Source organism: Plectropomus leopardus, chromosome 14, assembly GCF_026936395.1.
Source record: "Plectropomus leopardus strain MGB_pleo_1.0 chromosome 14, ASM2693639v1, whole genome shotgun sequence".
NCBI classification, from domain to species: domain Eukaryota; kingdom Metazoa; phylum Chordata; class Actinopteri; order Perciformes; family Serranidae; genus Plectropomus; species Plectropomus leopardus.
In genome coordinates this window covers 10,903,512-10,921,528 of record NC_142189.1, presented here as the reverse complement: position 1 = coordinate 10,921,528, position 18,017 = coordinate 10,903,512, and the positions used below count along the sequence as shown (strand labels likewise).

Genomic DNA, 18,017 nt, shown 5'->3' with positions numbered 1-18,017 from the left:
CAAATATGATATTTGCTGATATACAAAGTCTACCAGGGTACAATTTCAATTCGATTCAACTGAAGAGCCTGTGATCAATATAAGACGATATCAGTAAATATCCTGATTGTTTTGGATGCTTGCCATTAGCTGCAAGACAGTAAGCCACAAGCACTGTTTGAATGTTTAGGAAGGACATGTTGTTGGACAGAAATGGAGACACAGACGTGTTGTGAAAATGTCAAAATAAAGGTGTATCTAGATTTTCACTTTGCATTGTTGATATTGGATTGCTGATCAGTGAATTAATATACTGATCCATAACGTTGTATTGTTACACCTCTACTTAACCCTTTAAAACCTTAGCAAATCTGTTTTATTTTAAAAACATGGGGACAAGGCAAAAAGTAACTGAAGAAGACATGGCCCAAAAAATTTACCAAAAAAAAAAAAAAATAGATAAAGAAAAGAAACAAAGAAAGAAACAAACAAGAAACTAGAGAATATATATATATATACATATATGTATGTATGTATGTATTCAGTTAAATAATTTTAAATCTTAATTTTTATTTATTTTTTTGGTTATTATCTGGTCACCTTTTACTAATTTATAGATATTTTCTTTCCAAGTTGGTCATTGCCTTTTCAAGGCGTCTGAATGCAGCACAAAGTGATGTCGATACAGGTCTCAAAGGAATCAGTGCATGTAGAATTATGTGAAAAGAAGAAAAGATACATATTTTACAACATCTTTTTTTATATTTGGTTTGTTGTTGCAAAATTTTTAAAGAAATAATAAAACGGGCAGCTTTTCTGTTGTTTTTGCTTTGGTATTGTTTGCTACACACGACACCTGTGGAATACGTAATTACGCCAAACATTAGAGAATCATTGTTTCTGAATTTGTTTGTGTGTGTGTGTGTGTGTTTTTGTGAAATAACCCTGAGGGGAGGATCTGGCTGCGGCTTTTATGGGGAAGACGTGCTGTTGCTATGGCGAACAACAGTGTGTCCGTCAGATGAAACACCACCCGGTACATTTGTGTGTGTGTGTGGATGTTTTTGTGTGTGTGTGTGCGTCACTACCTTATCTAATACGAAAATTCTTTTTAAAATGCACACAAAAGAATTTTCTTTTTGTTTTCTCTTTCTCTCATACTCCCCCTACACACATACACGTAACGCAGGTGTTTGATATCCACTTAATGACTCTCAAACGGGACTAATGTAATTAACTAAAGCCATAGCTCGCCCTCTCTGTCTCTATCTCTCTCTGTAGGCAGCAGTGAGCAGGACTGAGTAATGCGCACATCCAGGCTCTCTAATTGGGTTTATGCACGTTCAATTTCATCCCAAGGACCTCATGGAGACAAATGGCACCAGAGTTTGGCCATGTGTGCATTCTCGCTCTTTTATTTGTCAACATCCAAAGTAGAGAGGTACAGATGAAAAAGAAGGAGAGAAAGCATCAGATATCAAAGGTCAAAGGTCATTATTGCATTAATCTTGCTGTTGTTTCTGGTTTTTGTCTTTGTATTATTTTATATTGACATTATGTGTCCTGCATCTTGCATTATTTGACCTCCGGTTTTTATTTTGTCCTTACTCTTGTTGTATCGCTCCCATTTCTTCTTTGATTTGTATGTCAAAGCACTTTGTAAACTCTGTTTTTAAAGGTGCTATATAAATAAAGTTATTATTATTATTATTATTATTATTATTATTATTATTATTATTATTATTATTGTTGTTGTTGTTGTTGTTGTTGTTGTTGTTGTTGTTGTTGTTGTTATTATTATTATTATTTATTGGTACATTATTATTATTATCATTTTTATTTTATTTTTATTATATTATTACTTTATTGTTCTGTTCAGCCGCATCTTGACAGTTTTGGATACATTACTTTAAAAACAACAACAACAACAACAACAACAACAAAAAACCCTTAATACTTCTATGTAAACATGATCCACAGTGAGATAATTAGAGCCATAATTACTAGGTTATTGATCAATTAGGTGATCAAATGAAAATGACTTGGCAAGCATTTTGATAATACATTAATCATTTGATTACATAATGATTGCTGGTTCCAGCCCCTCCAAAATGAGTTCTTTAACCTTTTCCCTGTCAAATTTATTAAGGAAAAAAGACTGTTTTCTCAGACAAAACAAAACTTTTGAAGACTTGACAAAAGGCATTATGCAATAAGTTTTTCACTACTTTTTAATATTTCATTAAAAATTAAATAATCAAGAGAATAATCTATAGATTAATTGAAATTGAAAATGATTGTTAATGTGAGTCCAAAAGGTCAAACATGTAGGCTATATCATATCATAATCAGAAAATAAACTTTATTGACAAAGTATGTGTACAAAAGGAATTTAAGTTCCTTTCAGTGTGGGATGAATTACAGGTGATTGGGATATGAGGTCAAATGGGTCAGTATAACTATGGAGGGTTTGTTTTTTCACATGATGAAAAAGTAAAAATAGAAACTTTTATTTGCTGAGCAGAAGCTTTTTTTAAATTATTGGCTCTGGTCTGGATCATAGCCTTGAAATGGCAGTCAAAACTGCGTGTCCTCATTGGTGTGACATCATATACGTGGGCGGGGCAAGCTTCAAACAGGAAGTTGACCACTGAATGCATGAGGTGAGTAAAAAAAAAAAAAAAAAAAAGTTACGGCTGCTAGTTTTCATCATAATATCATTAAGATGTCGTAGCTGATCTATTGCAAAAGTCTTTGTTGGAAACATGACTATGATGCACTACCGCAAACAATTAATTATGTATTTTTTGGAATTAAGTTGTTTTTATTTTGTCTGTGGACAGCAGGATTTTGGGTGACTGAGACACTTATTAGATTATCAGGTTTGCATAGTTCCATGGAAAACTGGAAGACAAAATTACAACTAGAGGCAATTAAATTAAAAATGAACAACAATAAGTAAAAAATAACAAGCTATTAGGCCTCCGAGATGGAACGGGCCTACCAGGCACAGGCCCTGGGGCCCAAAGTGTCACCTGCAAATTGTCACTCAGAGTTACATGTAGGCTACCAATCAGGGAGACTCAAAATGACCACAAAGAGACACAGAAAGACCACAAAGAGATGCAAAGGAACCGGAAAGAGACACAAATAACTACAGAAAAGAGCAAAACAACCAACCAAACAAACAAAAAGACATAAAATGACCAAAAAAGGCAAAAATGTTTTGAATACCACACAAAATTACCTTGAAGATATCCAAACATCTGCAAAAAAAAACTCTCTCTCTCTCTTTCTATATATATATATATATATATATAGAGAGAGAGAGAGAGAGAGAGACTGGTAATTACGATAGCTGATGCTAGATTACAGATTACACTCCATTTATATCTATACATACAGCTGTTGACCTTTTTCATATTCTTCTTTTAACATGTTTGAAATAAACATATCAAACAATCAATCAAAATCAGTGTACATGTAGTAAATATATACAAAATGCAACAATGACCAAAAATATACAATGTTTATATGCATGTAAAGTTTTTTTGTAATTTCTAAACTAATAATAAAAATACTAACATTAATAATCATTATCATAATCATCATCATCTCTCAAAACACCTAAGGTCTTTCAGGACCTTACAGAGCACAACAATAAAACGCTAACAAGTACAAATACTGTCAGAACAAGAGGCATGAACTGGACAGACAAACGATATAAATTATTAAGTTTTTATGATGTGTTTTTCATCTTCTGTTGTATAACTTAAGGATTTTGTGATGGGTTTGGACTCATAGTGGTTGCATTATATTTGAATGTCCAACTTAACCCTGCAATGCAATCACCCCATGCAATTCTATATATTATGTAATATTGTATAAATGTTGATAATTGTTAAATTCAGGGTTTTTTTTAATATCTCTATTCTCCTTTACTGTATTTTTGTAATTTTTAAAAAAATATTTTTTATTCTTTGTTTACTGTTGCACTGAGCTGCTATTTTATCTTAAGATGTGTGTAATATTACAAAAGATAACCAGAATTAGTTTTAAGAATTTACACCTTTTATAGTGAATTTACGCCTTTTATAGTGAATTTACGCCTTTTATAGTGCTAAATGTTGTTGTTGTTTTTTTTTTAAATCAAAGTCAAAGACGGCTTTATTGTCAATTCTGCCATGTCTGTCAGACATACAGGAATCGAAAATACATTTCTCTCCATGCTCACGGTGCAAATAAGTACAAAGACAAAATAAAGAATCAAAAATATATACATAGAATTAAATGAGAAGACATTAAAAATATATACGACATAATATATACATACATACATTATTTGTGAAATTATATTATTATTATTATTGTTATTATTATTGTTGTTATTGTTGTCAAAATCCTAATTGAACTGATAGAGAAGGGGGGGAGTCTGTCTGCTCCTGTGCGCGCCCCCGTGTCGTGCTGGCGGGGTGTGCGGTCCCTCCCTTCCTGTGCTCGCCCCCGGAGGCGCGTGTCCGCCCTGTCCCGGAGTGTCCGCCAGGGGGCAGCTGTGTCTCGGTCTGAGGCTGCGCCGCTCCCGCTGCATCACAGAGAGGAAAATACCACCAGATGGCGGTTTAGGATTGCTGCTCTTCTCTCAAGGCGCGGTTCCGCTCGTACGGCCAATTTTCAATATTAAAATACGTACGATAATAAAACGATAATCGATTTATTGTTTCGGAAGGTGACAACCGTTTCGGCGATGTTCGCTAAAGGTGAGTGTCTTGTGTTTTTGTCGTGTTTTGAGCGGCGGGGAGGGAGACGGAGCACAGATTAAAGATGGTGGACACAGACAGGGAAGACTGGTTGGTTGGGGGATGGGCGTTAGCGGCTAACGGAGGTGAATGTGCTTTCTCTCTTTTGCTCAGTTACATTATAGCCTAGCAGAGCCATTAGCTTGCGAGCTAGCCCCAAAATTTTCGGCAAGACAACTTGCTAGAGGGGCAAGTGGCTGCCGCAGCGCCGGCCTGTTTAGAAACCGATTTCCATCCGGCTCTTGAGTTTGGCTTGTCAACAAATAAAGAGCCATGCGGTGTGACGTGTTTTCTTGCTCTTTGCAAGGCAGGAATCAGAGCATCACCTTCTCTCATTTGCACAGCCATAGTATGATTACAGTGCTGCCCTGCTGCCGTGTGTTGCTTTCTTTCTTTATGCTTGTCATCAACGCAAATGCCACGTTGCCGTTGTTGACTTTGTTGTTATCAACCCCTGGCAGTTTTTGCACAGATGCATAGTGTTGAGATGTGTTCCTAGTTGCTACTTTTCCCCGTGTCAACATCCCTTCTCGCCTTCAAGTTTGCAGAGTAGTGCTGACTTTTCACACTGCTAATGAACGTGTTGCTTTTTAATGAATGGATGCTTTTCGGTATCATGTTTGCACGGGTGCGTGTTAAAAACAACATTATTATGGCGCTTCTTTCCCCTTCCCGCCCCCTTCTGTGCGGGAAGCAGGCAACACAGAGCGGGGAAACATGAGTCACATTAGGGGGGATGGGCTCCAACACCACCAGCCAGCCCTAAACATCTAAACCGGGCTCCAGTTTTTGGCCGTCCCTCCCCTTTCACACTGACCTATGTGCAGCTCACCCTGTGCAGAGCAGTTAGGGGTAGTTGGTAGTGGGTCAGAGTGCCTTCTGGCAGTGTGCATGAGTCTCAGATTGTTGCATAACTGCTTTGTTTACAGTCAGCCATGTGATTTTTTTCATGCAGGCTGTCTTGGATTGCTATCTGCAGCCTGCTTGCCTGCCAACTTATCTCCCATTATCACTCATGTTTCCACTCCATACTGCACAAGCCATGTTTCATTTATCCTGCAGAAGTTTAGCAATACATGTTAGGAGAATTGCATGTGCATGTGTTCATGAAATAGTTTTATTCCTGTTGTGCTGTTGATGTATTTTAAATGAATAGCTGCTGAAAATGTATTGTGCACGAGTGTTATCTGCATAAAGACATTTCATATATTTTGAATTAGCAAACATTTCTATAACCATTATTCTAAAAGCACATGTGAAATGTAGCTTCTTCATAACTGTTGGGGATATACAGATATATATGACGTCCAATGTGTTGATATATATGTGATTTTATATTCAGCTGTTGATATGTTATCAATTGTTTTGTATTATCACTTGCTACATTTTCAACTGATAAAATAACCTCAGATGTAGGGTGTACGGAAGTCCTTAAAAAGTCTTAAAATGTATTCATTTCAATTGATAAACATTAGGCTTTAAATGTCATTAAATAATATTAAATTTGAATTTTTGAGTTCTTAATTTCTACAAGTGCTTCATCTAATATTGTTCATCCACCTGTTTGTTCCTTTTTGCCAAAATGGGTCAAACTCTTCTGTGCAGAAGTCCATATTTCTAAAATCTACCAGTGAGACTAATTCTATCCTTTTACTTTATGCTTAACTTAATTGCTGGCAAAATGCAGATCATCCTTACTCACTCTAATGACCATATCCCCACTGCATCAATGAGTAATAGACAATTTGTCCTCAAATCAGTCTTAAATGTGTATAAAAATTATCTTGAAAATGTCTTCAAAAGCATAACATTAAAATGTCTGTTAATTTGTCACCTTGTGTCTGTTCTGGCTAATCGAGTAATTAAATACTTGACGAATTGAGTACTTTTTAATATTGATGCAACAATCATTTAAAAATTAAATATTGCCATTTGCAGATGTGTTTGATGATTTGCAAAGCTGCCCATACAGGTCTAATTATTGCATTTTGGTCTGTTGTACAGTTTTGCAAAATGTTAACCGTTGCATTCATTATCATGTCTTACTTTCATCATTTTACTTGAAAACACACCTGAAGATGTTAAATTATTGAAAACTGTGGTGAAATGTAGGACTCAACAATTCAAAAATGTTAACGAATATGCAGTATGGCCAAGTGCAAGATCCAAATCACAAGAGCTGTGATTTTTTGATAAAATGTCTCATAACATATCACTGTAAATGAAGCATTGTGCAAAAGAGATGCTCAGGCTTACAAGTGCAAAAAAAAAACAAAACAGCAAAAGTCACATCATCACCATTTTGTTTTCAGTGAAACAAAATGCAGAAATTTGCATTGCATTTGCAGTTTTTATAGACAAATTAATCAATAATGAAGATAATCATTAGTTGCAGTTCATTGTCATCCCTAGGAAAACACTTGTTATAAGGGCTGGGCGATTTGGCCCTAAAATAATATCAGGATATTTTAAACTATTTTTCTAGAAGTTACAAAACAACTGCCTCAAAATAAGTGTTTCACGTTTTATGTGTCAACGTAAACAGTTTACCTTCAAATATTCAATAAAAGCTAAACAAAAATGACTCTCATTTCTTTTGTTTGTAAATAACAGCAGCAACTCAGATTCTGTATAAAACAGAAATAGTACAACAAAATAAAATAAACCAAAAATTACACACCTGAACAGTTGCTAAATACATTAAAATGCACTTAAAATGTACCTTTTGAAGTCGCTATTCTGCTTGTAGCCTGCGCACAACGGTATGATGTAATTATGTCAGCAAGTCAAAATGTTGCAATTATCACGGTATGAATTTTTCTTCTCATATTCAGAATTTTACCGGTGTTATTGTGAACAATATCATATAGCACACCCTCACTAGTTATCTAAAAATATCTTGGGTGCGTCTTTGGGATCGTTGGATGTGGGATGCGTATAATGTTATCTGAGATCGCACACACTCAGTGACCTTTTCTCCTCGACTATGTAAAGAGTCCCGGCAGACCTTGTGTTTTAATGCACAGTTACAGTAATACCGTACACATCCACCATGAAGGAAAACATGGTTTATTTGGCTTGTTGATTTGTTGGTTTAAATATATCCATGTTAATAGGAATGTATGTACAGTAGTTGGTCTGATGCCAAACAGAAGTGCTCTGTGTTACAGCTTGTCTTGAAATAAATACATTTGGACAAGATACAAATGGCTTTATCCCTGAAGGAGAAAACCACAGACTTTCAAAAAAACACAGTTTTCATTTGATGAATGTTCAGTTATACACCAGGCTGACCTCGCTTTGCCTTGGGCTCGAGAATGAAACAGTTTGAAGCTGACAAGCAGTGGCATTTCTCTCACAACTTTCTAAAGGTGGCTGATGCAAAGAACATGTCATTACATAAACATTTTAGATAACATTTAGGGTTTAACAGAAATGGAGAATACGCCCTCCTCCTTCCTCTGTCCTTTGAGCTGCCTGGCTCCTTGCCCTGGCTCTTCCCATAATAAGCCTATAACAGACTGAGAGTCACATAATGGTTCTTGGTAGTAGTATGAATGCATACTAGTTTGTTGTAATTTTAAAAGTAATAATGGGTAGAAATTCATATTTAGTGGGATTTATTTCAAGGATAATTTGTTTGAGGTAGCTTGTGTTAAGGAAAACAAATGGAAAAATGGAAAATGTACTTTATTGTATGTCTTAATTAATTCAAATATACTAACAATTATTATATTTAAGACACTTAATGAAATCAGAAACATTAGACCCGGATTCTGTGTTATTATTAATGCCATATAGAAGTCACTAAGCTGCAGGCTCTCACCGCTCAAGTGCAGTGTGCTCTTTGTTAGAGCCATATGCTTATAATGATACAGCTCAGGAGATTATGTAATGGGTTTGACATTTGTCAGAGCCTATTACACGGCGACCTTGATTCAAGAAGTTGGCTATAGAAAGAATAATATTTCCCATTGGTATTGTTGTCCAGCCTTTGGCAGTTCTCAGCACAGAGGAATGTCAAATAAAACCAAATATTGCTGCTATCTGCCATCATTAGTCTGTAGTTTTTCAATTTGGTCTGCATACAAATCATGAGAGAAGCACGGTAATTAGAGACAATTCCACTTCTTCATGATTATGCTAATGAAAAGAATAAAATACAATACAATAGGTGCATTTGGTCCAATGTCCTAAATGCATTTGCCATACCACCAAACCCTGCTGTCTCTCTGTTACTTATTCCAGGGTTCCCACGGTCAATAAATTCATGCAAAAGTTATAAAATTAGAAAAGTTGTTTTACAAGCCGGAAAATGGTTTTAGATTAACAGAATGTTTTGGAAAAGATTTCAATTTTGGCTATTTTTTTTAAATAATATGTTAATGAAAATCCACAAATATGTCTAAAGTTACGCAAAGGAATTCCCTATAATACTAATTTTCCCTATTACATATTTCAGGCCTGCTGTGTTCAGGTTTGATAACATTAGCTGAAGAGAACTTCAACCAAGGCTCAACAAATCCAGTGTTGCATCCAAAAATCTGCCTTCATATTTTAGAATACTTAAATAAAGCCATGGAAATTGGGTAAAACATGATTGAAAAGTCACTGAAATTTTTTGATAATCCATTTGTATAATGTGTGGGAACCCTGCTGTTTGTGCAATGGTCCTAAATAATAATGCATATTTACCCAAGCTTATTAGTCATTTCACATGCTCTTAGTGAAATATGGTGCTACAGTAGTGTGAATGTGATTTTTTTATTTCATCGGTAAAGCCCAGAAATAGGCCGACTCATGTCAGTATGCAAACAGACCAGCATAACACTTACTAAAATAGTTTTGTCACCCTTGACTGATGTAACACTTTCCTTTCCATGTGGTTTCCTGTTGTGTAATTACCTGCATAGCTGGTGTCAGGTCTGTTGTCGTTCATTTTTAGTGCAGGGCAACTCAGGTCAAGTTTGGAATAACATTGCTCGAGAGCCAAGCAGAATTTGTTTACTTAATCGTAGGCTCTTGAAATGATTTCAGCAGCAGTTGAGAGCATTTACTCCTTTTTTATGGATGTAAGCCTGTGACAGTTGTAAAGAAGCAGAATCATAGCCAAAATATACCTTCAATCACAACATAAACGTGGTATCAGTGGAGCTGCAACGATTAATAAATTAGTTGTCAGCTTTTAAATTAATCAACTGATTTGATAATTTACTCATTGGTTTAAAGGTCCAAATAGTCATAACTGTATTTTTTTTTTATATATAGTTATCTGAAAATACGAATTGTTGTATAAGCTATATATCTAAATACGGAGCAAGTTCTCCTCCACTGAGTCTGGCGTGTTGTTCTACAGTAGCCCAGAGCAGACAAACCAAACACTGGCTCTAGATAAGGCTGTTTGCATTTTTGCATGGGCCACTGTATTTCTCCTACACGCTAAACTACAACTACAACTAAATCCTACCTCTAAGTCATTTTTAAGGATGAAAATCTAAATTATCTTATTCTAGCTTCTTAAATGTGAATGTTTTCTTTTTTTATTTACCCCTCTAAAACAGTAAGCTGGATATTTTTGGTTTGGTGACAAAAAAGACATGTGAGGACGTCATCTTGGGCTTTGGAAAATACTGATCATTCAGCATTTTTTAGCATTTTCTGACATTTTATAGAACAAACAACTAATTGATTAATCATATCAAAAGTAATTGTTAGCTGCAGCCCTATATATTAAACACACATACAGTAAAACTAATGAAAATACCTAAAAACTCAACTTTGAACACCAAATTCCACAGTTGTTTTACACTTTTGAAACCTGGACAGAGTCGATGCAGCTCTTATTTTCAGTTTCACATTTCTGTACTTAAATTGCAACACGTACACAAAATCATTTCATTGCAGGCTCATTACACAGGCATTAGAGTGATGTCATCTATTGATTCTGACCTTTTTAAAATCATTACACTTACACAGAAAACTCAGGCACCATTAAGTTCAATATTGATTGTTTGGGAGCAGTGCCAAAATGTGAGAAGTTGTTGGCCACAAAGTAAATATCATCAAGTACGACAAGTATGCATTTTGGAGTATGATATGTAGCATTATTGTAACAGTTTTCCCATTCAGGTTATAATATATAATGTCATTATTGTTCAGAAACAAGTCACAATTATCAACAGTTTATTAGTGCTCAAGTACAAGATGGCAGCGTATATAAGAAACTTGATAATCAAAGACTTCCTGCACATAAGTTCATTCACTAAACCCTCCGAAACTCAGAAAAGACAACAAGGTTACAGTACCAGCTGGTGACCACAGCATGTGTACTGGCTCGAAAGTAGATGTTTAAACACACATATCAAAATAGATTACATGGATTTTCTGAAATACCATAAGAGCGTTTTAACATGGCAAACCCAACCAGATCAGAAGTGTAGTAATGCAAAATATAACTATGCTGAGTATGGCGCACATTGTCAGGCTGACAGGAAAGGAAAATTGCATGTTGTTAGATAACACTGTTGTGAAGTTTTGACATAATGATGGGTCAGATAATGTAAAGATGACAGCAGATTCATAAGAGATAGAGGGCATCTGCAAAATGTAATGCTTTTCAACTGTCAGGTTGAGCAGTAATGAGAGGTACGTTATGTCGTGTGTGTGTGTGTGTGTGTGTGTGTGTGTGTGTGTGTGTGTGTGTGTGTGTGTGTGTGTGTATGTTTTAGGGTTTTGTGATCTCTCCCTGGTATTCCTCCATGGCTCAGTGGTTTCCCAGCTGAGTGAGTTGCTTTTACCTGCAGCTGACGCACAAGTGTGTTTGCTGATGCAGCCCAGCTACCGACCAGCAGAGACTTTCTAGTTTTATAAAGTGTCAAGAATGGGAAAGCAATTCTAAGGCTTTACTTTCTGGCATCAAGACACTTATTTTCCAGCCAATGGCTACATTTAAGTTTCAGCATCATGAGCTTATCCTCGGTTCCTTGTACAGCAGTGATACTCAACTTAAGGCCAGTGGGCCAAATTTGGCCCCCGATAGGGTGCCGGGTGGCTCTCAAATCATTTTTCATCGTTAATATACAAAATCTGACAGAGGTCCTAGCTAAGCTGCTAATGTCCAAAAATCTGAGAAATTCCTAAAATCCTAGACACGTTCCTAATATCTTAGAAATGTCCAAAAATCCTAGAATTTGTCCAAACACCGTAGAATGATCTTAAATGCTAGAAATGTATAAAAATCCTAGAAATGTTCCAAAATCCTAGAAACATCCTAAAATCAATGTAATGTCCTAAAATTGTAGAAATGTCAAAAAATCCTAGAAATGTCCTAAAATCCTAGAAAATGTCCTAAAATCGAGGAAATCTCCTAAAATCCTAGAAATGTCCTAAAATCCTAGAAAATGTCCTAAAATCGAGGAAATGTCCTAAAATCTTAGAAATGTCCTAGAATCCCTTGAAAACAGTTATGGGGCTGCTGAAACTTGCCCCCGGTCTCCTGTCATTTTGCAAAAGTGGCCCTCAAGCAAAGAAAGTTGAGAATCCCTGTTGTACAGTTTTACTGTTTCTATCATGTTGCAAACTTAAATATCAACTGAGCTTGGTTTATGCAATTTCCCCAAATGAGGCTGATGTCACTTCCCTGAGTCCTCTGGCCTTAAAAGTGATTAGGTAGTTTTCTCGTAGTTCCTCACAGTTTTGCACTACTTGCAGAACATATGTGGAAATGAACATTTTAAGTCCAACTGAAATTCAGTTGCTTTTGTTTTTTTTTTGGTGCACTACAGCGCACACATCTGCTCTGTAAATCACTTGTTCTGTGCTCTCCTTTGAGACAAAATTTTACAAAAAACTACAGAGGAGAAAATAAACTTATTATAAGAATACTGTCCCAGTGTCTGTCTGTGTAAATGGAAACCTTATTTCAGTGCAGCCAATCAAATTTCTCATAATGCAGTAACGTCAGCAGTCTATCCTTGGCAGAGCGGGTGGTACACTGAGCCAGACAGTGGCTATTTAACAAAAAAGCCACAGACTTTTAACAGCCTTAGCTTTTCAGCTAAAGTCACCTTCTTATCTGACCTAAAAACAAAAACATATCTTGCACCTTTGCTAGTTGAATAAGCAACCAAACATACATTTATGGGGGAAAGTGCACTGAATGCTGACTTCAGTTTGCAGGCTAGATAGCCAATAAGCTGCTCAGCTGCAGCACATTAAACGGCGTTTCAGCATGACTTTAAATGTCACTTTAGTCCGGTAAGATGCTGGTGTGGTTCTTACTTTACGATATCACTAACAACATGACATGTAGGCTACAAACCGCAAGTTTTTTTTACCTTGTCTTGCATTCTCTATGGGGAGCACCGCACAGCATGGCAATAATTTCAAAGAAAAACTCATTAAAAACACATTGACATTTCTGTCTACAAAAATGATGCTAATGTGGTTTCAGATTGACTGAAATCAGAATTTAAGATGTGTATGCACTAGCATGATTTTCCGATGATGCACACTGTGATGTGGAAACTTAAATCCTTCAGAGCCTATAAACTGAGAACAGATCAGTCAGTAAAATAGGAGAAATCTTGTGTCTGGTAGTTAAACTTTGCAAATGAAAATAATTTAAATATGTATAGATTCTTTCAAAAAGGGAGAACGATTAAATGCCATTTTGAAACATTTTTAACCAGATAATTTCACATATTTGTTGCAAACAAGGCAGAAATTGAGTGTGTTTCATGTGTCATAAATGAATTGGATCTTTAAGTTAGATTTTAAATATTAGAGTTTTACAATCAGTGCAGTATTTTCTCATACTGAAGTCAAGAACTTGGGTGTTTTCTTCACCGTTGCTGGTGCTTTTATAGAAGCCTTTAATGTATCGTAAGTCACAGCCACACAGAGGCTCAATGGGATGTAAATCTACAGCTCCACAACACAAAAATATGTAGGTAATTACTGTAATTCTGGATTATGTGAATGTGATTTGGGATGATGTGTTAATTTGGTGTCTCTTCGCCTTATTCAGGCTCACTGCAACCACAAACACAAAGGGAAACATTACTGTGTTATTTCCTTCACTTGAAAAACATCCAATTAAAATGCCAAAGCAGTGGTATTTTTCACTTTACAATTCTGATTATATAAAAGAATGAAATCGCTGCTATTATTAGCCCAGTTGCATCAATGTGGTGTTATTTCTAGAAGTGCTTCTCTGCATGAAGACAGGTAGTGCAGACATATTTAGTCCGTATTTGACGAAAACGATTTGAAGAATAGATGGTGAAATGATTGAAAATTCTGTGTTTTGGCATTCATTGAAAAAAAAAGTCTAGTTCCCTGTTTTATCACAGGATGTTTGGATGGCTGTTTTGGTGTGTGTCGTCTTACTTCAGCTGTTTGGAGGACAGTGGGGAAGTATTGCTCCCGCCTGTGTTTGGATTGCCTGCCCCGTTGATACTGACAGCACTTCATTTTTTTTACGTCAACGCTGTAAAGTGGAGCTTTGTAGACTGGAACACCTTATTAAATACTCAGGCTCAGACAGACGGCTCAAAGAAAAGGCTGCCACCAGGGCTTCACTCACACTGATGCAGGGGGAGAGTTTAAGGTGGTATCAGCAGGGAGCCTTTGTGTGAAGTACACGCTCTATACAGTCACATATTTGTAAAGACATTCAGCTGTCAGTGCGTTTAAGAAATATATTGGAAAAGACTGCATACATTGTGCATGAAACCTTTTATGTAACAGTAATGGTTTATGACTCAGTATAATGTCAATGTAACCCAGCGATCCTCAACTGGCAGCTCACGGGCCACATACAACTAGCCAAAACTTCCAATCTGGCATGCAGAATATTAGTGAGTTCATAAAATTTAAGAGGAAAAACGTGTGTTCTGGTATTTATGATACTAGCTTTTTTTCTTATATTGAAGCAGTATCAATAACAATTTAGATGGAAATAAGGCTATTAGGAGACAGGACAGGTTTATAAACCAGGTAGCCTGCTTTATAAACCCCTCAACCTGTAAGCCTTTTTAAATCTGTCAAGTTATTATAAGCATGCTACGGACCAGGTGGGTTCAGGTAAGATTACGAGAAAATATGAGGGGTTATTAATTATTAATAACTGACAGAAACATTGGCTGCAATAGTCCACCTTCCCCCCTCTCTCCCTCCCTCTCTCAGACGTTGTCAGTCATTGCAATTGTGCAACTATAATGCATAAAGCTGGGGGATTGCGGATCGGGTGCTTGATTAATCCATATTTTTGCCAGTTGTGCTGTGCAGATCAGTTAGATGAAGCTGAAACCATTTCCTGTCTTTTATCAGTGGAATGCTGCTTGTGGCATCTTAATGCAGGAACGAGGTTAAACTCATAGCCGTCATGTAACATTGTTTTATGTTATTATATTTTATTTTCTTATTATCTTATTTTCATTTCCTTTTATTTTTAATATGTCATTTGAATAATTTAATGATGTTATTAAATAGTTAATAAATACATTATTAAACAATTGGTCCCCACAGTGTTAATTTTGAAAAATCCTTGCCCTTGGACAAATGCAGTTGATGAAATTTGAAGTGTTTATTAATATCTTTATTCGCTGCTATAACTCCTTGCGTGAGGCATCTAGTTGTAGTAATACTAAACATGTTTCTGTAGAAAATGTGATATTGCTGATAAATATGTGCTTAGACCTGTCCTGTCTGCAAACAACTGCATTACAATGTTAAAACAAACCTCTTAACCAGTTTACATGGTGCTCATAAAATACAGTAGAAATGTAAACAGTTTGAGACTGGTGCACACAAAAAAAATAGACAATAACAAACAAAATAGCTATAAGAGAGAATAAAACATTAAAAGAATAAAATAAAGAATGAAATTTAAAAAAATAATGGCGACAAAACATTTCAATCAAAAGCCAGGCTATAGAGGAAGTGTTAAATTTTATGTTTAAAGAAAACTTTCAGCTCTCTTGACGTCCTGGCGCTCAGAGCATAAAAACCAAAGAGCTAGCTCACTCAACACTTACTTTCAGTTTCCTAATTCCTGGGTGGAAAGAATTTCTTTTGGGGCGCTTGCCAACAGTACGGTCAAGAAATGAAAGTCTTGGATTTGCATAGACATCGATTGAGATATGTGAATTGTATCTGTGTCTCCTTGAGTGCAGTACAGAGTTATTTTTATGATGGAAAAGAGAGGTAATGGTATTTTATTGATTTCTGTTGCCTCCAGTTTCAAAAGTAGACATTGATATCTTGCTTCTAGTCTCCCAGGGTGGATAAGTAAATTCTCACCTCCGCTTCTGAGGGTTTTGGCTCGTTATGTGGTGATTTACGTACGTTCGGCGCAGCCAGAACTATATTTGGCACCACCCCAGACCTGCAAATCCTTTAGGTGTCATTTATACAGGCGAGGTTAACAACCAGCTTAAAGCAACAGCAAATACCAACTCCTCAGCATCAGCTGTGCTGTGGCAGCATGTGTCTTGGTGGTCAATGTTATTTGTACACACTCTTACTTAATATTGATTCACTTGCCTGCGCCAAGTCAATTCTGTGGCTGTGCAGAGTGGAAATGAAGTGGTCACAAAACAGTAATTGCAGCAAAGTGAGCTCAGAGACGGGGCTTCCTTGCAGATTTGGAAACATTAAATGTGCCAAACATTTATTGGATTTGGAAACAAACTTTGAAAAAGAAACAAATGGATAGTCTCATAAAAGGGTGCATAAAAATTGAGGTCTGGAAAAGCATTTCAGAGCGCAAAAAGGACTCATGACCAGAAAGTTGATGCTGTGACTGTTATCTGTATGTTTCCATGGATTTCAGATGAATCCCACTGAGGTCTCTTACAAGTGGAGATGTGGTGGCCTGGCGGGCTAGATTTGCTCACTGCGCTGCCCTGAGACATCATTAGTCTGTATCACTCATACCCCATCTGCTCTTTCGGCCTGTGTGAAGGGGATTAAGGGGTTTCCCTTCCCGCGCTGGCTGACTCTGACAGATTATTTACCCGTAAACCTTTTTCCTTATTCCCTACTGACTGCGTATTATCCTGCCAGCATTATCCACATGTGCACCAAACAGTCCAACACAGTATCAGACAAACCCACTGCCAACAGCCTCCTCAAACTGTTGAGAGTTGTATTCAAGGTTGGCCTTGTTTGAACACAATCTACAGTTTAGTAGTGCCCAGACAGAATTACTATTTCACTACATCATAAAAACGCATTTACTGCAATTGAGATTTTATTGATTTGCTTTAGAAAGAGGAAATGGCATGTCCTTCATTCACCACAAATAATGGAAACTGGAAAATTGTTTTGTTTTTTGCTAGTTTATGGTCACAGTTTTTATGAGGCAGAAAACTACTTTGAAACAATTATGACTTGGTGATGTATCCTGCCTAAATGGAAATACAGTGCCTCAAAATAATGGAAGATCACCATGGAACTAGACTGACTGCAGGGCTGTAACTAGTAATTCTTGCATTATCGATTTTTCATTTAAGGAGCTCTATACGTTATTACTTAATATGTGTGGTAATGTTAGCTTCTCTTTTCCTTCTTGTGGTAGACAGTTCGGCCATGCAGGCATGTTAGTGCATGTGAGTCCTCGTGTGTTTACCCCAATTATAGATGTGTAATAACTAGATACAGGACTTCAAAATGGCGCCTATTCAGTCAAGTAGAACTGCTCGTTTGGTGCATATGCCAAAAACTGTTTCTAGTGTCTGGATTTAATTCTGTGGTTTGCAGCCTTCTGAAAATGCACACTAGTCTTTGTCTTGCTGGTCCCACCCAGCTTGGCTCATTGACTCTACATTGTAGTGACTTCCCAGATTTTGAACCATTTTGAATATTTTTACACATATAAAACTGCCTCGAGGCGTCCTGACATCATTTTTACAGATGTCTCTTCTGTAATGGTTTATTTTGGAAATTGCCTGCAAGGCTTAGGGAGCCCAATCCCACTGGCTAGTTGATCACCTCTGCTCTGTGCTGCACTCATACGGCTGTCTCTGCTGATATCGTGATGGTGTTGTTGTAGAAGCGTAGTATCTAGCCCCCAGTTTTCCCCGGGTTAACACAGTTAGCTCTCTCAGCACTGTTGCCGTTGTTAGCATTGTTTGCACTGTTAGCACCATTACCGGCTATTCTCCACCAGAGCCACATCCATGTGGCGAACAGCGTGGAGATAATCTCTGATTCTATAAAGATGCAGTCTGACTATTG

General features: G+C 36.7%; 1 protein-coding gene across 1 annotated transcript in view; it reads left to right on the top strand.

Annotated features, from left to right (window-relative positions):
* The first annotated feature begins 4,549 nt into the window (after positions 1 to 4,549).
* The window catches only part of stag1a (STAG1 cohesin complex component a), a 56,951-nt gene continuing 43,483 nt past the window's right edge, over positions 4,550 to 18,017 (top strand). The window contains exon 1 of the mRNA XM_042500589.2: positions 4,550 to 4,736. The gene's annotated coding sequence lies outside the window, so the exon portion shown is untranslated. The remainder of the gene's footprint in view (positions 4,737 to 18,017) is intronic.